The sequence below is a fragment of the Vulpes lagopus genome, chromosome 8 (genome assembly GCF_018345385.1).
Source record: "Vulpes lagopus strain Blue_001 chromosome 8, ASM1834538v1, whole genome shotgun sequence".
In the NCBI taxonomy this organism is placed as follows: domain Eukaryota; kingdom Metazoa; phylum Chordata; class Mammalia; order Carnivora; family Canidae; genus Vulpes; species Vulpes lagopus.
This window is the reverse complement of record NC_054831.1, coordinates 14,652,060-14,673,774: the sequence shown is the minus strand read 5'-3', so window position 1 is coordinate 14,673,774 and position 21,715 is coordinate 14,652,060.

The window sequence follows — 21,715 nt, the reverse complement described above, 5'->3', positions numbered from 1 at the left end:
GGAAGAGCACTGTCAACCAAATCACTGAGATGGAGGTATAAAACCTGCTAATAGAAAAGAATATTCAATGGAGAAAAAGTCTCTTCAACAAACAGTGTTTGGGGCTCCCCGTTCTCCACTTCCCCATTCTCCATGTCCCCACCAATATCTATTGTTGTTAATTTTAGGCATTCTGACTAGTGTGAGGTGGTATCTCATTGTGGTTTTGATTTGGATTTCCCTGATGCCATGTGATGTGGAGCATTTTTTCATGTGTCTGCTGGCCATTTGTATGTCCTCCTTGGAGAAATGTCTGTTCATCTCTTCTGCCCATTTCTTGACTGGATTGTTTGGGTTTTGGGTGCTGAGTTTGATAAGTTCTTTATAGATTTTGGATACTAGTCCTTTATCTGATATGTTATTTGCAAATATCTTCTCCCATTCTGTAGGTTGTCTTTTAGTTTTGTTGTTTCCTTTGCTGTGCAGAAGCTTTTAATCTTGATGAAGTTCCAATAGTTCATTTTTGCTTTTGTTTTCCTTGTCTTTGAAGATATGTCTAGCAAGAAGCTGCTGTGGCTGAGGTCAATGAGGTTGCTGCCTGTGTTCTCCTTTAGGATTTTGATGGATCCCCAACTCATATTTAGGTCTTTTGTCCATTTTGAGGTTTTTTTTGTTTCTTTGTTTATGGTGTAAAACAATGAAATCTTGCAATTTGCAATGAAGTGGATGGAACTAGAGGGTATTATGCTAAGTGAAATAAGTCAATCAGAGAAAGACAAATACCGTATGATTTCACTCATGTGTAATTACAATAAACAAAACTGAGGAACATAGGAATAGAGAAGGAAAAAATAAAATAAGAGAAAAATAGAGAGGTAAACCATAAGAGACACTGAACTCTGGGAAAAAGGCTGAGGGCTGCTGGACAGGAAATGGTGGGGGTATGGGGTGATGGGGATTAAGGAGGTCACTTGATAAAATGAGCACTGAGTGTTACATGTAGCTGATGAATCACTAAAGTCTACCCCTGAAACTAATAATACAGCATATGTTAACTAAATTGAATTTAAATAAAAAAAATTTTTTTTAAACCTGCTGATATTCATGCAGTGTTCTTCATCAAGGAAGGTAAGCCAAGGACTGCATAATGGGACTGTTCCCCTTTCCTGCTTCTAGAGAGAAAATAAACATCATAGGTTATTTTTCTTCTTAATTAAACCCTGTAAATTTGGGCCTTCTTCTCTGAGCTCCTTACCCAGGGAAAGGTGGACCAGAGAAAATATAAGAAGGAAAATATACTGGCAAAGAGGAGATGCTATGTTTTCATTATTCAACTCACATTTCCAAGGACTTACTATAGCTTTAAAATAACATTTCACTTGATCCTTATGAACTCTAGGAAGACTGAAGATTACAGGCACATATTTGCTTATTACCTAAGGCTGGTATGAAGGGCAGAACTGGGATTTCAAGCCGATCCTGGCTTACTCCAGAGGAGCTCAGACTCTTCCAAGGTGCAGCTTCCCATGACTCTCTAGGGCTTCACAAGCTGGCCTCTACCTCTACACCACAAACCAGGCACTGGTTCCTTAGCCCCACTGTCCTCAGATGCATTGTTTCTATATCCATGAAGAAACCCTACCCTTCAATAGAGTCCCCAATTTTAGTGTTACCAAATCATCCAGTATCCCTGCCACATAGTCTCTCTTGTTTAAGATAATTCATCAAGCTGAAAATGCTTTATAATTAACTCATATTTTAATAATCACAAGCATATCTACACACACTTGAAAAACAGTTTCATAGGAAAACATTACCCATTCACTCTAAAATATTCCTTGTGCCATGAAGTAGAAAATCTTTTGAAATAACTCACCTTAAAATCCCCAGGGATTCTGACTGGCCGAGGACATTGCTTTCCATCTCATAATCTCTTCTACCTGTTGAACCAGCAGACAGATCTGGCACTTGGAAGATTCCTTTTGCTTTTTTTTTTCCCCCTCATTCATTACAAGCTAAAATTCCACCGCCCAGCACAGTTAGTGGTTGGCACTGTCTACAACCCTCCTGGCCATCACTCTCGGTCCCAAACTTAGTAACCAACAGTTTACGCAGCACATTTATTATGTTAACTCATTTAACACTTGAATCAACCCCAAGTAGGTGTTATCACTGCCATTTTCCGCAAAAACTGAGACCCAGAGAGATTTAAGCAATTTGCTGAATGTTGACCAGCTCACGAATGTGAAAGCAAGAATCTGACCCTAGGGTGATCTATCCTCTTCCCTACAATATACTCCTCCTCACCCACTCTCCTCTCAGCCTGCCACTTCCTTTACCACCATGGCAACAGGAGCTCCCTGGTAGGCCCTGCACAGGTACCCTATTTTGGTTGCACAGGTGGACTGCCCACATGCCAGCCTTCACTGCCCACATGGTCTCATTCTCCAGCCCAGTTGGCTTTTTAGGCACCACATCAGCATGAAATGACAATCCTGTAATAGGGACTCTTCTGCTCTCCATTTCCTATCCCAAGGGACTTCAGGAGACACAGGCGCAATCTTTCTGAAGAGGGAATGACTGCCTCAGGGAGCAAAGGCTCATGGGTGCAACCTCCAGAAGAAGAGCAGCTACAAGGGGCATTAGGGTCAGCTCAGCGTTGAAGAGGTTTCCCTTGGACCATTTGCTACGACATACTCTCCTGAAGCCTTAGGCCAGAACACACAGTTTGAGGAAGTGCTTCCTTCATTCTCTCTAGGGCTTATCTTCCCCTCCAAGACCCCCCTTCTAAATGGCTTCATCTATAGCTGAAACCCTACCTGTGGTGTCCAGGGGTCCAGCATCTCAAGCCAGTCTGCCTCTAAAGGCCTGCCCCACACGCACCCCATCCCCGCAAAGGCCTCAGCAGCAGAGCTGACTGCCACACTGAGGTTAATCTTCAGTGCCCTCCAGGCTCCTCAGGTTAATTGCCAAACAAACAGCTGCCTAATAAAGAAGTGTTTCTCCTCCCCTACCCAATATGATGCAGGGTGGGACACAGTTTGCATCCTCAGGCCCAAAGGCTGTGGCCCATCTGGTCTTTCTTCCCCCCTCCCACCCACCCCTCACCCCCCCCACTAAACACTTTCAGGCAGGACATGGCCAGCTGGGCTGAGGCCTCTGGAGACAGCTCCCCCTAGACTCACCAGAGTGAGAACCCACCCCCATTCAAGGGCTGACAGGGGCCATCTGTGCCTGAGCTCCAGGAATTGGGCAGGCAGTGCCCCACACCTCCAAAGCCCTCCGAGCTATGAGGAAATCTGCCAAGCGCCCAGCTCTTACCCGACAGCCCCTGGCGCCAAATATAACCAGCAGTTCTCCTGCCTTCCCCCACCTGCCTGAACCAGAGAGTAAGTGCCAAGCCAATCTGATTTCCTGCAACCCACCCTGGGGAAATTCAATTGCTTTAGGGCGGGAAAGAAGCTTTTGGCTACTGATTCTATAGCTCAGGGTATCCTGACAATTCAGGCTGCTAGCACAGGACAGATGAAAAGGAAGGGCAAGGAACAGAAACCAGGAATAAACCTCCAGTCCCATCTTGGACAAAAGGGATGTCAGCTAATATTGAGAACACGGAACAAGGAAGAGGAATCCTACAATTTTACATACACAACTTTGCCTTTTATAAAACTCAAGGGCAAAAAAGAAAAAAATCATATCGTTCCTTTAGTCCAAGCCTTTTATTTTACAGATGAGAGAATAAGGCTCAGAAATGGGTGTGTGTGGTCACAGCTAGCTCATGGCAAAATCAGGACAAGAAGCCTTCTTGCCTGACTCCCAGCTCAGTGCTCTCCCCTTGACCTTCTGTTCTCTGTCACTGCACGGCTCCTTCTGCATAAGTTTCTTACCTCGGGCTCCCTGTTTATAAACATTCTGCCGCATAGGGGAGAAGGACACATAAAAGACTTGTGTGGGAGACTGTCCTGGAAAGAGCTATTCATAGGCTTCCCATCTGTGTGCAGCGGGAGTACCCCTAAAGGCCCTCTCTCCTTCCTGCAGCAAGTGGAGTTGGGGTCTTGAGGTGTATAAGGCAGTGTGGTATTGTGAGAACGCCTGAAGAGAGCAGCTGGGTTCAATCCTCATTTCTGACCTTCACCAGGTCTGCAGGTTCAAGGTATAGCTTTACCCTTCGATCTCTTGATTCCATATGTAAAATATGTACAGGAAAACCAACTTCAGCATCCTTGTGAACAGAATGAGATGTCTATTTTAACAATACTGCCTTGACAGCTAGTCCTTGAGCCTGTCCTTCAAGTATGTTAATGATCTGAGGTTGCTACGGTTCTCTAGGATCTTATAGACCTGGACATCTGAGCTACCCCAAGCTAAGAGAAGGCCTGGAGATAAATGATAAATGTAAATGATACTTATTCTTTTACATTGGAATCATCCTCAGGAAGTAAAGTTGCTTCCTCTGGCTCTCTTCATGGACAAACATGATATGTTCCATTCTTACATTGGTGCCTGCCCTCCCCCTGATATGTTCTCCCTTCCACCTGTTCAAACGTGTCCCTCCCATAATTCCTGTCTCTGCAGTGAAGAGCCACCCCCAGAATACTCTAACCCTCCTCAATATCCTCTGAACCATCACTGTGATTCAGCTTCTCCTTTTCTTTCATCCTGTCTTTTAACAAGATCAGAAGTTCCTAGAGGGCAGAAATCACAACTTGCTTATTTTCAAATCTCCTTCATGGTGATCTAGTGCAAAGTCAAATATATGGATTAATTGAGGGATCTCAGTTTGCATCAGACCATTTCCTCCCTCACCCTGATGCTCCTGTTATGGGTTCTTCTCTATGTTGGTAAAGTGAAACTATAGCCCCAAGAAGATGGGCACAAAGGGGAAGTTAGCCACATGCCTCAATATCTGAGGCTTTCTATGTTCATTCATGTATTTCTTCATTCACTAAGGAGATGAGAGTACCGAGTATATCTGCCAAGTTTAATTCATGCTGGGTGGACTTTGGCCAGAGATAGGCACAAACCTGGGACACTGCACAAGACCTTGAGATAGTGTCTTTATATCAAAAATAAGGGCTAGATGCTTTTCATGCATTGATGATTTTAAGAGCTTTACCTCTATTTACACATATAAACCCTATAAGCATCTTTCAAAGCAGGGGCCATCATCATCCCCACTTTGTAGATAATGAAACTGAGGTATAGAAATGTTAAGCCACTTGTCCAAGGTCTCACACTAGTAAGGTACAGAGTCAGATCAAAGCCAGGCCATCTGGCTCAGGGCCCATATGCCTAAGCATTCCACTGTACTGCATGTCAGGTAGGAGTCACAGGGCATCCAAGGAGGGAGGGACACCGGGATAGGGGCATGACGCTATTGAGAGACTGTAGAGCCCTGCTGAGGTAGAGTGATGAAGAGTGCCAGCACCTCAGTCTGAGCCACTCCCAGGCCCCTGTAAGCCCTCTCCTTAAAAGGACATTTTGAGCCCCTCCTGTGAGCTGCCACTTGGAGCTCAGCTGATACAGGGTTTCTGAGAGGCAGCCTGGCATTCCTGTCTGCCTGATATTAGCCAGGCTCCCAACACAGGAGTCCTTGATTGCCACAAAACCTGCCCTTTACATTTCTATGCAATTTCACTCTTCTCTGACCTGGTAAAATGCCCAAAGACCAACCCTTCACACACTTTCACATCACCTACTAACAACCACAGAATCTGTTTCCTCTATTCTATGGGTATGGTAGCAATGCAAAGGGAGATGTCCAGTGAGGACATGAAAGATGATCAGAAGATGCTAAAAAAAGAGTGGATCCTCAGTATTCATTGCTGAGAAAACTGGAGTTACACACAAGGGGCCTACCACCTTTTGGTAGGGAACCAAGACTCCGGTGGGCTACTAACAGAGAGGAATGAGGGAAGCTCAGAGCTGCGTCTAAAGTGATATCTGGAGCAGTTATGACCGTGCAAGTTGCAGAGTGATGGCCACTTCCTATCGTTATGGCTGAGTGAATGTGAGGCAGGGAGTGGCTACGACACAGAAACTGTAGAACCTGAAGCAAACTTATATGCAAGTGGAGGTTGCTGATGCTGCCCGTATTGATGTCTAAAGCAATAATTCCTGGAGAAACCTTCACCAGTTGTTGGTTCTATAGTTACTCTTGGAAAAGCAGCCCCCATTTCAGGTCAGATCAAGTATAGGACCAGAGACAGCATAAGCCCAAGCCAGCTTCATGCCCGGTGGTATGAGATTAGCTGACCAGGTAAACAAGCGGAAGTGGACTTGCCTGAAGAAAACCAACGGAAATACAAGGATTCAGGGACAATCTCTTCACTCCATCATCCCCTTGTGAGCTTTGACACGTCCAGGTGCAGCTCACCAATGGGAACCACCCAAATTGGTGGGGGATGGGGGGTGGATGAGGATGGATTGTAGACAATAGTGCTTACTCTGATATAGCATGTGGTATTTTCCTCAGGGGTTTTCATGGCCTATCAGGGTCTAGACTTCCATTACTTCTCTGACTTTCTCCCTTACCAGTCTCTCCTGGCTCATTTTGCTTCAGCCACACTAGCTTTCTTGTTATTCCTTGAATACATTAAGCATGCCTCAGGGCCTTTGCACTTGCCACTTCCTCTGTTTAGAATAGTCTTCCATTCATATATCTAAACAACAGCTCTCTATATTTTGCTTTTCTGCTCAAATGTCACCTTATCAGAGGGATGACCTAATTTCCCCATATACAAGTCGCCCTCCCCCAGCAGCACTCTCATGTACTCTTAGCACTGCTTCCTTTCCTCCAGACATTTATTGTTACCTGATGACTATACATCTGTGTGTCTGTCTGTCTGTCTGTCTCTCTTGATCCTAGAAAAGCACAAGCTCTGTTAGAATAGACTAAGTTTTGTTTGTTGCTGTATTTCTGCACCCAGAACAGCGCCTGACATATATGGGGCACTCAAAATACTTATAGAATCAAAGTGAATTCTGTTCTATTAGTCTCTGAATGATTTCCTTTTGAACTGGACCTAGTGATTTCTTCATTTGTTCTTAAAAAATATATATATATATATGTATATATGTATATATATATATATTTATATTTATATATATATTTATTTGACAAAGAGAGAGCACAAGTAGGCAGAGCTGCAGGCAGAGGGAAAGGGAGAAACAGTCCCCGGGCTGAGCAGGGAGCCCACGGGGGTGGGGGGCCAGAGGTGGCTGATCCCAGGACCCTGGGATCACGACCTGAGCTGGAGGCAGATGCTTAACCAACTGAGCCACCAGGCACTCATCCTGTTTGTTCTTATTGTTCTTGGTTTGTTTGTTTCCTGAACTCATCAGTAAAATGTAGAAGATGCTCTTTCCCATAGTTACTGAGCCCTTGAAAACAAGGCTTCACTTCTGTTCCTGCGAACCCCCAGTGTGAACCCTCTGCCCCACCACATATTTTCTGACTCATTCTTGCTCTTGGCATCAGCTGGCGCTGTGTTCCCCACCAAATATGAACTCCCTCCTGCTTATCTAAATCCTGTTTAAACTTTCAAAGCATACTCTGACTTTTTCCCCCTTTATCTCTTCATCGATATCTTCATCCTCTGAGTCTTCATGTCTCTTCCACATTGTTTATTTTTTTAATTTAAATTCAATTAGCCAGCATCATTAATTCCAGATTTAGTGTTCAATAATTCATCAGTTGCATATAACACCCAGTGCTCATCACACCATATGCCCTCCTTAATGCCCATCTCTTCCACATTGTTTATCACTAAAAGTTCCAAATATAATAATCCTATCTCCCTAATCAGACTATAATTCTTTGAAGACAGAAAAAAAATGCCCTCTACATCTTCTACATCTCCGTGGGATGAACATCGTGCAGGGAGGGAGGGAGTGCTTCTGTGTTGACCAATTTTTCAAAAAACAAATAAAATTATAGGGCGTTAAGAATGACATTTCTCTTCCTTGCTGACGTGGCTGCTGCTGCCTCATGTTGTTATCTCTTAGATCACTGAGTGAAATAATGAAAAGCATGCGGAAGGAAAGTGTAAGGTGGAAATCCTATGACCATTGGTCACCTAGTCAATAAACATTAATTAAGGGTCCAGCACTATGCTAGCCAGTCTGAAGACAAATCCTAGAATCACAGAACACTGAGTTGGAAGGAACCTTGGAGAGCATATGGTCCAAACAATCATATCAATCAGGATACTTAGCTATAAGCAACAGAAACTAATATAAGCTTAAATGGGCAGGAAAGGAATGTGTTAAAAATGCTGGTAGGAAAAAAAAATGCTGGTAGGAACACAGGGGAGCCAGCCCTAGAGCTATACTTCCAACATGATGGTCAGGTGAGAAAAGAGTTACCACTCTCATGGACACTATACTTTGAAATTCTCCCCCCCCCCATTTTTATTTTTTATTTTTTGTAGATTTTTTAATTGGAGTTCGATTTGCCAACATAGAGCATAACACCCAGTGCTCATCCCATCAAGTCCCCCCTCAGTGCCCATCACCCAGTCACCCCATCCCCTCTCCCACCTCCCCTTCCACTACCCCTTGTTCATTTCCCAGTGTTAGGTGTCTCTCCTGTTCTGTCACCCTCTCTGATATTTCCCACTCATATTCTCTCCTTTCCCCTATAATCCCTTTCACTATTTTTCATATTCTCCTAATGAATGAGACCATATGATGTTTGTCCTTCTCTGATTGACTTACTTCACTCAGCATAATACCCTCCAGTTCCATCCACGCTGAAGCAAATGGTGGGTATTTGTCGTTTCTAATGGCTGAGCAATATTCCATTGTAAATACATACCACATCTTCTTTATCCATTCATCTGTTGAAGGACATTGAGGCTCCTCCCACAGTTTGCTATTGTGGACATTGCTGGTATAAACATTGGGGTACAGGTGTCTCGGTTTTTCACTGCATCTGTATCTTTGGGGTAAATCCCCAGCAGAGCAACTGCTGAGTCATAGGGCAGATCTATTTTTAACTCTTTGAGGAACCTCCACACAGTTTTCCAGAGTGGCTGCACCAGTTCACATTCCCACCAACAGTGCAAGAGGGTTCCCCTTTCTCCACATCTTCTCCAACATTTGTTGGTTCCTGTCTTGTTAATTTTCTCCATTCTCACTGGTGTGAGGTGGTATCTCATTGTGGTTTTGATTTGTATTTCCCTGATGGCAAGTGATGAAGAGCATTTTCTCATGCGCTTGTTGGCCATGTCTATATCTTCTTCTGAAAGTTCTGTTCATGTCTTTTGCCCATTTCATGATTGGATTATTTGTTTCTTTGCTGTTGAGTTTAATAAGTTCTTTATAGATCTTGGATACTAGCCCTTTATCTGATATGCCATTTGCAAATATCTTCTCCCATTCTGTAGGTTGTCTTTTAGTTTTGTTGACTGTTTCTTTTGCTCTGCAGAAGCTTTTATTTTTTTATTTTATTTTTTTTTTGATAAGAAGCTTTTTTTTTTAATTTTTTTTATTTATTTATGATAGTCACAGAGAGAGAGAGAGAGGCAGAGACACAGTCAGAGGGAGAAGCAGGCTCCATGCACCGGGAGCCCGATGTGGGATTCGATCCCGGGTCTCCAGGATCGTGCCCTGGGCCAAAGGCAGGCGCCAAACCGCTGCGCCACCCAGGGATCCCAGAAGCTTTTAATCTTAAGTCCCAATAGTTCATTTTTGCTTTTGTTTCCCTTCATAGATGTATCTTGCAGGAAGTTGCTGTGGCCAAGTTCAAAAAGGGTGTTGCCTGTGTTCTCCTCTAGGATTTTGATGGATTCTTGTCTCACATTTAGATCTTTCATCCATTTTGAGTTTATCTTTGTGTATGGTGTAAGAGAATGGTCTAATTTCATTCTTCTGCATGTGGATGTCCAATTTTCCCAGCACCATTTATTGAAGAGACTGTCTTTCTTCCAATGGATGGTCTTTCCTCCTTTATCGAATATTAGATGACCGTACATTTCAGGGTCCACTTCTGGGTTCTCTATTCTGTTCCATTGATCTATGTGACTGTTTTTGTGCCAGTACCACACTGTCTTGATGACCACAGCTTTGTAGTACAACCTGAAATCTGGCATTGTGATGCCCCCAGCTATGGTTTTCTTTTTTAAAATTCCCCTGGCTATTCGGGGTCTTTTCTGATTCCACACAAATCTTAAAATAATTTGTTCTAACTCTCTGAAGAAAGTCCATGGTATTTTGATAGGGATTGCATTAAACGTATAAATTGCCCTGGGTAACATTGACATTTTTACAATATTAATTCTGCCAATCCATGAGCATGGAATATTTTTCCATCTCTTTGTGTCTTCCTCAATTTCTTTCAGAAGTGTTCTATAGTTTTTAGGGTATAGATCTTTTACCTCTTTGGTTAGGTTTATTCCTAGGTATCTTATGCTTTTGGGTGCAATTGTAAATGGGATTGACTCCTTAATTTCTCTTTCTTCAGTCTCATTGTTAGTGTACAGAAATGCCACTGATTTCTGGGCATTGATTTTGTATACACTTTGAAGTTCTAACTGTGGTTGCTGTTGCCTGTTTGCAAAGGCACCACCCCTAGGAGGGTCCTCCACTGTCCTTGCCTTTTTTTTTTATTCAGACTCTGGCCAGTGCACATCTGATTGGGAGAGCCTAGGTCATCATTCTCCACCCTGGTGCAAAAGGGGGCAGAAAACAAGCATATTTCCACACTCTTTAGTGAGACGTGGACTCTGTTTCTGACCAAAATTCTTTAGATGGAGATGCCCTTAATGAAGGAAAGTATTCAATGGCAAATGTTCACCTACTCTTCATACCACAACAGAGGCAATGGTGATCTAGAGAGATGGAGCAAATGCCTCAGGTCATGTCATAAATTGCTAGTAGCTAGGACAAGAATCCAGGTCTTCAGACTCCATGTCTCAAATTCTTTTCATTCATCTATGTATAAAAGAAGCAACTAGTAAAAAGGTTAGATGCAAATTAGGACAAAGAGCAGGGATCAAATGAGTGACCTGTGTCCCTGGCATGGTAATAACCATCTCTTAGATTTGATTACTGCTCTGTTTTCAACATTTACTCTTGACAACAGCCTGATCTCAGATATCACCTCCTGTAGGGAACCTCTCCTGAATCACTGAGCCCCTTGATTCCTGGACTTAACTTTGATGCAGTCTTGTTTATGTTGCAATATCTATGTACGTGTCTTCCTCCTCACCAGGCTGTGAGCAATTTGAGGTGCAATATTGGGCAAGAAGTATAATAGGAGAAGCATCATCATGAATATGCATAGGGGGGACTACAGAACAGTCACATTTAGTCCTCCATCTCTACAACAATGACCCCCCTTCTGAGTCAAAACTATACCTATCATTCACCTCTTATTTCTGGGGTGCCTAAAACCACCTTCTCCAAGTGTCTTATAAAGAATCCCAGGGCATCGCGCAAAGCACAAATGCCAAAGGCTAGCACTTTTGTGGCCTCACAAAGTCTTGGTCAGGTATCTTCTTCGTGGTGGTAGAAAACTAATGGTAGAGTTACCAAAGCAAGTCTGTAAGCCCAGGAGGCTGATATCTAAGCTGGACAGCCCCTGGCAGGACAAAAAGTTCAGGGCAGTGCCCAAAGCACAAATTGGCTCTTGACACATAAGGCCCTTGGAAACAACAGAAACTGGCCTGCAGAGAACCTGAGTCAACAAGACAGATGTCATAGGAATGAGGTAAGAGCTCCCTGGAAGGACATGTGGCCTTCCCTTGGAATGAAACATTTTAATATGTTTGAAAACCTTTATAAGTTCACCATAACACTCCCTAACTCTTCATGTTCACCCAACCTCCACATTTACCCACACATGACATTTGCATTGCCATTTCTGTGGCTTCCCCATGGCTGTTGCTAAGCTCAAGGAATCCTTCTTATGCCTACCCTTTTGAATACTTGCATTCGGTAAAACCCAGCTCAAGTGCTATATCCTCCAGAAAGCTTCTCTGTCCCTATCTAGTTCCTTGCTAATATCTCAGGGAAATACTTGCTCCTACCATTGCCTTTGACATTTCTTTCATGTTACAGTCCATACTATACTATTTTCTGAAGATAGGACATGTCTCCTAGATGAGATTGTAAGTCATTCAATGGCTAACTGTGTCAGAAATTCCTTTTTCCTCCAAAGCATTTTGCACAATGTTATGCACATAACAAATACTATAAACAATACAACCCATTGAAATGATATCTTCAAATTCTATATTCTACATAACTTGGCCTCCATTTTAAATGACTTACTGGTTTTTACTAACTTCTTTTTAAAATTTAATCTAGTTATCAAAATAGTACATACTGACAGGCATACATATTACATGCAAAATAAAACAGACACAAGAAGTTGGCTCAACCAAGCATTCCTAGACATTTTTCCTTTGTCCATCTATAGTTATGAAGATGCAAAAACTAAGATACTCAATTTCCCAGCATCCTCTAGAGCTGAAAAGGGCCACAGAGCACACTTTACAATTTTGGCCAATAAGATTGAAGTAGTGGTGTATTGTGTTCCCGCTTTCCCCTTCTTCTTTCTTTCTGCCCGGAATGTAGGTGTTACCACTTAAACTTCAACAGCCATCTTGTGATAAATGTGAGGAAAAGCCATAAGAATCTCAAAGATGCTCATCCTCCCTGACATTGTCAATAGGCTAAACCAGGACTAAATCCCATCCATTTTCAAACTTCTAGGAAATAAAAGAGGGAACTATTTGATTAAACCATTGAAATCAGGTTTCTATAAAGCATTACTGCTGATATAGGCAGGCAAGATATCCAAGAGGACTTCTAACTGATATACATGTACATTGTCAAAAACAGAAAAACACAAAGATGGAAAGTCACCTGCCACCCAACCACTAAACTGATTTATTCCACATGACTCTATTTTTTTCTAAATATGGATGAACTATATTCTTCAAAAAAATGAGATTTTAATTATGTTGTTTTCTATAATTATTTAACCATAAACTATGAACATTTTAAAGCTTTGCCATCAAAAAAAAAAAAGCTTTGCCATCAAGAATCATTTTTAGCATTATTTTAGGTAATACATACCATAATTCATTTTATTAACTCCTTTCCACCTGCTTGGACATAAGGTTCTTTCTAATTATTGTATAAATATCCTGGTATGTAAGTGTTTGCATAACTTCATAAGGATTTCATTAAGATTATTTCTTAGAAATAAAATTTGTAAAATATGTCTATCTTTAAGGAAGGTTTTTAATGCACTATGCTAATTTTTCTACTACGAATTTTATATTATTTTTCCTAATAGGACAAATAATAAAACATGATTTTTTAACAAAACAGTTGTAAATAATGAACAAAAAATAAATACCTAAAATAACATCAAGCTAAATAAGCAAGCTTTACAAGTGTGTCAGAATTTAAAATGTTTGTGTGGGGAATTAAAAAATGTATCCCACCATTATCATCACCACCATAGCTTCTGTCTACTTCTCTATTTTAAGAGAAATACATGAACAAAATCCAAACAACTCGATTCCAAAAATTAAAAAAAAAAACAGTCAAAATGAAGATGAAATAAAGATGAAACCCTAGGGAGTTTTGCCTGGGAGGATAAAGGGGTCAAGTATTTGAAGCACATTTTTCTTGAAGGACACGGCCAGATTGAGAGAAATGACAGAGGAAGCAATGTTGTGGAGGCAGGAAAACATGAAGAATAAGATTATATTCTAGAATAACTGAGTTACAGACTCCCAGGAATTATTGAGCATGAAAGAATGGATGAGGGGAAGGGATGTTAATAAGAGATTCTATGGAGTACACTTATATCCTCTTGAATAACTGTGAGAGACACCAGTAAGAATCTGATGTCCTACTTAGAGTGTTGTTCTTTAGATGTGATATAGCTCCGTAGCTAGACTATATGAGTTAATATTTTTAAAAGGGTTTCTCAAGATATGGTTTACTCCTCTTTAGCTTGTTGTCCACTATAGCCATTCAACTTATCTATTCTCATTCTGCTTCCTCATAATGGCAGAGACCATTTTAAAATTCACTCCACAAAGATCTCTAACATCTTTAATGCCTTCACCACCTCTTCAGCCCACACATTAAACAGGGAAACCTGTCAGTTTTGTCAATGTAAGGATTTCCTCTGTTTTTATTCTGATATTGTTAATTTATACCTTCTCTTTTCTGTTTGTTGAGATCAATTTAGCTAAAGCTTTATAAATTTCACTTATATTTTTAAAGAATAAGCATTTGCTCTGTTTTGTTGGGTTTTGTTTCTTCTATTTTTTCTGATTATCTATTTACTGATTTTTGCTGTCTATTTTCTCCTCTATGTATTTACTTTGGTCTATATGCTCACTTTTTCCTAGCTTCCTAAAGTGAAAGTGTAGCTTATTTAACTGAGTTTCTATTGTTATATCTTCAAGTTCACTAATCTTTTCTTTTGCAGGATCTCTAACTTTCTACTAATTCCATCCAGTGGGTTTTTTATTTCATATTTCTATTTTTTATTCCGAGAAGTTCCATATGTGACTTTTAAAGTATATTTCTTTTACTCATATATTCCTTTTAATTCTTAAACATATTTGTGTTAGTTGTTTTAAAAGTCCTTATAAGCTAATTTTTATCATTTCTATCATTTCTGTGTCTATTTCTATCGTCTGATTTTTCTCCTGATTATAAGTCACATATTTCTGCTTCTTTGCATGTCTAGTAATTTCTGATTGAATGCTAGAGATCATGTTTTATATTTTTGTGTGCTGGATTCTTTTTCTAAGGTATTGGGAGATTGGACTTTATTCTGGCAGACAGTTAAATCCTTTATGGACATGCTTGATTCTCTGAAAGCTTGTTTTTAGTTTTATGAGAGTGGGTTTAGAAAAATCCTTATAATATCACTAATTTAGCACCACTATTAGGGCAGGACACTTCTGGAGTTTCCACTGTAAGCCCTGAGTGCTCAATGAAGACTCAATGCCAACTGATCAGAAATTAAACACTTTGCAGACTATGTTCATTTTAGCATTTCCCTGAATTGTCCTTTGGCTGCTCTAGTAGAATTTTACTCTATGCGTGTGCAGTTTAATATTGAGCTTAAGAGAACCACTATGTAAATTTCTGAATCTCTTTTTCCATACAACACTATCTCTGGTACACTGTCCCAGAAATTCTGACTACTCTAGCTTTCCCAAACTCTGATCTCTGTTCACTCCACTCAGAAAGACTGCTGAATTCTGTCTGGGACTTTTTCTTTGTGCTGACATCCAGAAAAGTGCCTCACAGCAGAAAGCTTGAGCAATCTTGGAGCTCACACTATTTTTTTTCTTTCTCTTGGGACTACAGCCTTGTACTATCTATTGTCCAATGTCCAAAACCTATTGCCCTTTTTTTAGTTTTCTAGTTATTTACAGCAGGAAGATGAGTATTGTCTCAGTTATTGCAACATGGACAGACTTGGAAATCTTATATCTGTTTTGTAAACTAAGCCACAAACCTTCCTAGGTTTGAGCAAAAATTTCTCCAGAACATGTACCCAAAGATACAGCATGGTTCTGACAATAGTACCTAGTTATGAGACCTCCAAGAAGATGAATGCAAGGAAGAAAATTCAGGGCTGCTTTTCTTTTTTTTTAAGATTTTATTTATTTATTCATGAGAGACAAAGAGTAAGAGGCAGTGACATAGGCGAGGGAGAAGCAGGCTCCATGCAAGAGCCCCATGTGGGACTCGATCCTGGGTCTCCAGGATCATGCCCTGGGCCAAAGACAGATGCTCAACCACTGAGCCACCCAGGCATCCCTAGGGCTGCTTTTATTGTCACCCCTTCACATCTGGAGAACTTTCCTTGGCTAAAACTTTAGAATTCTCTGTACAATATTTGGGTTTTGCAGCTCTAAGAAGCACTAAATTTCAAATGCCCAAGAGCAAATAGATAAAGTGAATTGAGGCCTCACTAAGTGGAAGTGATTCCAAAATTTATATTTTTATCAATCAAAATTGTTTATTTATAATTCAATGAGGATTTAAATTTATGATAAAACAAGTTTCAAATTTATATTTTCCTTGCTTAATGCAAGTCCTTCACATTGATTCCTTACTTCAAGCTAACACAAGCTATCTGCTGGATTCCCTTTTACTGAAGTCCCTTCAATTCTCCTTTCTGAGAATCTCATAGAATGAAGGAGATATGATCAATTTTTCTGAAGTATCAAAGAGAATTGACATTGTATGTGATCACATTGGTCTGGTTAAACCAACCTAACCCTCAAGAGTCTATCTCACTGCTATCACCCAAATTCTTCCCCATCACCTTGCTCCTGGACTATTGCCACCAGTCATCCCCACTTCAATTGAACTTCCTCATACGGTTTGGTAATATTGCCTACAATTCAACTTTAATCATAACATTCCCTGATTAGAAAACCTTTATAATTCTTGACTGCTACAATGTTCTCCATAATTTGGCCACAATTTTCCCTTCTAATGTTCTGTCTCATGTTTTTCCTTCTCTACATTCTAACCAAGACATTAATTTCTGGTTCCTGTGCATGAACCATAATTTCACAGCTTTCTTCTTTCTCTTTCAGTTCACACTTTCTTTTCTCTCTCTGGAATACTTTCCTTATGCCAAATATTTGATTATAAAGATGTTACCTATCTTCAAAATCCCCACTCTAAAACAATCACATTCATGAAAACTTCAATAATTTTAAAGTTTCTTTCTTTCTTAGAAGAAATCTCTTGGGCAGCCCGGGTGGCTCAGTGGTTTAGCGCCGCCTTCAGCCCAGGGCGTGATCCTGGAGGCCCAGGATCGAGTCCCATGTCAGGCTCCCTGCATGGAGCCTACTTCTCCCTCTGCCTGTGTCTCTGCCTTTCTCAATCTTTTCCCCCCACCCACATGTGTCTCACGAATAAATAAATAAAATCTGAAAAAAAAAGAAGAAATATCCATTTCCTCTCTAAATAACTTAGTCTAAACTTCATTTATCATATGTATTACTGTCTACCTTACATTATAACCACTTCAGTAAACCTCTTGAGCATAGTCTGTGTATCATTATTTTTCATGAATCTTTAAGATTCACATGGACTGAATTTCACATATGGGTGTTCAGTAAATATTTATTGAGAGGAGGAGTGATTGATTGGATATTTGTATATATTCCTTGTTATTATAATGGTTAATTTAAAAGGTATTAGTTTGAACCATATGAAATGGCTGTACATTCAAAAATAGTCAAATATCAGCAATTTAAAATGATTTAATCTTGTACATTTTCTTCCCTGTTTTAATATGAGCTATCCTTTCACAAACTGTCTTACATTATTAAAGTCAGAGGATGTCTAAATTAATCAGGGACAAAGGAGTTTTACTAATGAAATGAAAATGTCAGAAATAATTATTTATGAGAGCTGAACTGAGTATAAAACTGACACATATCTGTTAAAGATCTTACATGTGCAGAATAATAGATGACCACTAAAATCAAGCTAGCTTCCAAAAGGGAAGTATCAACAGGATATTGGAGAATCTCATGGTCTGAATAAGGTGGCATCGTTAACAGTAGGAGCCAGGGCAATTTTGAAGGCCTCAGCAGCAGGAGTTCCTGGGGTTTTATTTATTTTATTTTTTTTAAACTCCTAACCTGTTTTGATTAAAATTCTAAATTCCTGACATATAACATCTGAAAGACTTGGCAAGGTAAAGGATCTGCCAATCCTTTAGTTAAGGTGAGAAAAATTGCTTGGAGCCTGGCCTAATGGACTAGTATTGGAGAGGGGCAGTGGGCATATATATATGATCTTGAAAATAAAATGCATACAAATTCAAAGACATTTGTTATATACCATTCTGGGGGGGATGTGTCTTCTGCTTTACCTTCTGGAGAAAAGTTTGAAAATCTTCAAGCTAGACCATCTCTATGGTATTTTCAAACTCTTAACATTTCCTCAGTCAATAAATCTTCATATGTAGCCAAACATTTTCTCTTTCCTCCTCCAACTGAGCTCATTGCTATCAAGTTCATCTGTAAATGACTAGTCTGCTGTTTGGGATGTCTGAGTGGCAAGAGATAAGAGAAGTTGAATTACTGACACAAGTTGATAGTGGGACCTAAGAGACTCATCTCAGCTCTATTTATAATCCATTTAATTAATATTTGTTTAGCATCTACTCTGCAACAAAATTTAGCACTTGAAAAATCATAATATCCAACATTCGCAAATACTGTGAGAAATACAAAGGAATATAAGCAATAGTCCCTGCAGTCAAGAAAGTTATGATCCGATTAGGAAACTCACAGGCAAAGTTAATAACAATGCAAGTTTAGTGACTAAGGGTATAAATGTGTCTCTTCAGATGCAAGTGCTAACATACATTATTTCATTGTAAAATGTTGCATAGACATGAACCAAAAGAATTATTAATTGTATGGGATTATTTGTTACAGAAAATTGGCAGTAACCAGGTCTACTGAACCCTGCATTTCTGAGTCATCTGCCAAAATCTGGAAATAGTGTTCTTCAAAGCTTACCTTGAAAAGTGATTTAATTTCCATTATTTTATGCCTATCCCACTCTCAATGCTGAACAACAGTGAGTTGGGTCTAAGGTTTGAACTACCTCACCATTCCCTTCCTACCCAGGAGAAACCAGCAAGCATTCCATGGTCTTTGTACACAGCCTTTGAAGAGGAAATGAGACACAGATAGGGGGAAGAAGCAACCTGAGGAGTTGAAGAGAGTCATGAACTAAGAGCCAGAAAACTTGGTTCTGGTCTTACCATTGATCCCTATTTACTGTCATGCTTTGAACAAGTCTCTTAACTTCCCTATGCCCTATTTTGGCCCATCTATAAACCAAAGGGGGGTAGGAAAAGTTTTAAATTCAACATTTATTATGAACCCCCAAGGAATTTCCCTAAAATATTTCTGTTAAATGCTTCTGGACAAAATTGAAAACCTAATTTCAAATCACAGACCTCCAGACTGCCTAATAACAATTAATGGTAAAACATCTGTTCCACTTTTCCTTTTTTTTTTTGTTTTTAAGATTTTATTTATTTATTCATGAGAAGCACAGAGAGAGGGAGAGGCAGAGACACAGGCAGAGGGAGAAGCAGGCTCCATGCTGGGAACCCGATGTGGGACTTGATCCCGAGTCCCCAGGATCACACCCTGGGCCGAAGGCAGCGCTAAACTGCTGAGCCACCTGGACTGCCCTGTTCCTCTTTTCCAAACCCAGCAACATACCTGATGAGACAGACCAAGTGCCTCCCCTCTCTGATGCAGTGAAACTCTTTGAAAATAAGCTAAAGGAGAAAATCATTTAGGGGACATGATCACAGCTCTGACTGAATCTTTCTTTAACTTGTTGAAAACCATCCCTTACAAAGAGATTGTGAGAATGTAATGTAATTCTGTGCACAAGAGCTCACAAACTAATCTGGCCTATAAAGCATTTCTACCAAAAGCTTATTGTCGAAAGCTGTGGGCTTTAATAAAGTGTTATCCAGGGACAAGTCCCTCTGTTCTAAAAACCCTCCTCCTCTTCTGCCTCTGTTTATGCTCTTAGTTCCGGTGCCTTGGTTGATGACCAAAAAGGGTCAGCTCTGACTCACAACAGCACTGTGAATATCCTGACCCTGGTGGGCTACAGGGCCTGAGATGTTTATTTCATTTCCCTTTCATTCCATACTCAGCTGGGCTCTCAGGGATGGAAAGGGAAGGAAAGCAGCCCACGCTGACCAATCAGTCCAGAAATATTTACTGAGCACTATCCAAGTACTTCGCATTGTGAGGAGACATGAAGCCACATCTCAAGCCCAGGGCTTCAGAGCTGCTCCCAGGTTTGTGAGAATCCCCGTCCTGACCACCTTAAACAAGGCCACTAGCTCTGAGAAAGAACGCTTTGGCCCTTGGAGTGTGTGGAGCTAAGGAGGGGTCCAGGATAGGAGGTTGCTGGAAAGCGCTTAGGACCTAAGGGCCTCAGTGCATTAATTCATTTAAACATGTCCCCTATTGGGCAGCCCGGGTGGCTCAGTGGTTTGGTGCCATCTTCAGCCCAGGGTATCATCATGGAGACCTGGGATCGAGTCCCACATCAGGCTCCCTGCATGAAGCCTGCTTCTTCTCCCTCTGCCTATGTCTCTCATGAATAAATAAATAGAATCTTTTTAAAAAAAAAATAAACATGTCCCCAGGAGAGGACAAAATTCTCTCCAAATATGATGAATTGAAGAGGATGGTGGATCTCCTGAGACAGGGCAGCAGAAATGTAGTGAAGGCAGCTCTGTGGCTCTTATGCCCTCCTCTGGCCCTGACTCCACGACCAACCGAGAAGTCTCAAACTTAGGAGGACTGCAGTCACTGTTTGCTTGTTTTAGGGACTAGGCCAGTTGCCTTTCCCCTATCAAAGCATTGAGTGTAGCTGGATTCACAGAGAGAGGGGAGGGAGATGTAAATCTTGTCCCCTAAGAAGAGAGCAAGCCAGAGGCTGTGAGGCTCGGCACTAGGGCATCTCCTTACCACATTGTCTCCAGTGAGTTTTGGCCCAGTCTAAGCCAGAAAGAATAAAAGTTGCTACCAATTCCAGACCACATTCCAGGGGCCAGACTCTATGCTAAATGCCTCAGTTGCATTATCTCATTTAATCTTTACACCACCACTGCTCTCCACCCTGCCCATCTCAGCAAGTTATAATTATCTCTACTTAGGAATGAGAGGAATAAAGTCTCAGAAGGGCTAAGTAACTCCTCTGAGTTCATGCAAGTAAGAAAAGTGAAGATGTTAATGCAGATTTGTCAGAATTTGAATTCTGTGTTCCTCAGTATCTGACATGGCTTGCCAGAAAATAAGCTGGAAACTCCAGGAAGGGGATGGTGGGGAGAGGGCGATGACAGAAAGAACCAGCAGTGGACAGAGAAGAAATGATCCCCTGGTTCAACATGGTAAGAGCCTCGGGTTTGGTTTCCTGGAGGTGGCATTTGGGTCCAAGCTCAGTACAAAACGACAGGAGGAATATCTGTAGAACAAAGTCTTAGGCAGAGACTCTCCAGAATGGAGAGCCCACAGTGGGACCTGTAAGAGCTCACACTTTGGAGATGCATGGAGGATCTCTAACTTGCCTAGGCAGAAGTGTACATGGAGGCATGACATACTTGCCCCTGCACTTTTGTGAGGGATGATGACAATGAGAGGGGACCAACAGGGACAGGGTTAGATCCATGGTGCAATTCAACTGTGATGGACAGTACATCAGGTATAGACATGGAGGGGATATGGCTGGTTTTCTAGTGCCTGCTCTTCTGGTATTTCTGGATCCAGCTCTCTCCACATTCCTTAAAAAAACAGCAAAGGAAGGAGATGAGCATGGGGAAGTGAACACTACCTCTTCCTGATGAAGTCTTCAGAAATATCATTAAGAAATGGATGCTTTTCAGTGTTTTCAATGGTGTCAAGTCTTTTTAGGTGGGAGGTTAACCCAGGGCAAAATCAATGTAGCCCAGTCCTTTACACACTCACACACACTCCACAAAGAAGCATGGAAAATGACCTCTGCCTTCGTGAAATACACAAATTTATTTGTTTTGTTTTCTTAAGAACTTTATTGAGATAGAATTCATGTATCATACCATTCACTCAGTTAAAGTGTACCATTCAGTGTGGTTCTTAGTATAGTTGTAAAGCCATCATCACAATCAATTTTAGAGCATTTCATCTTTCCA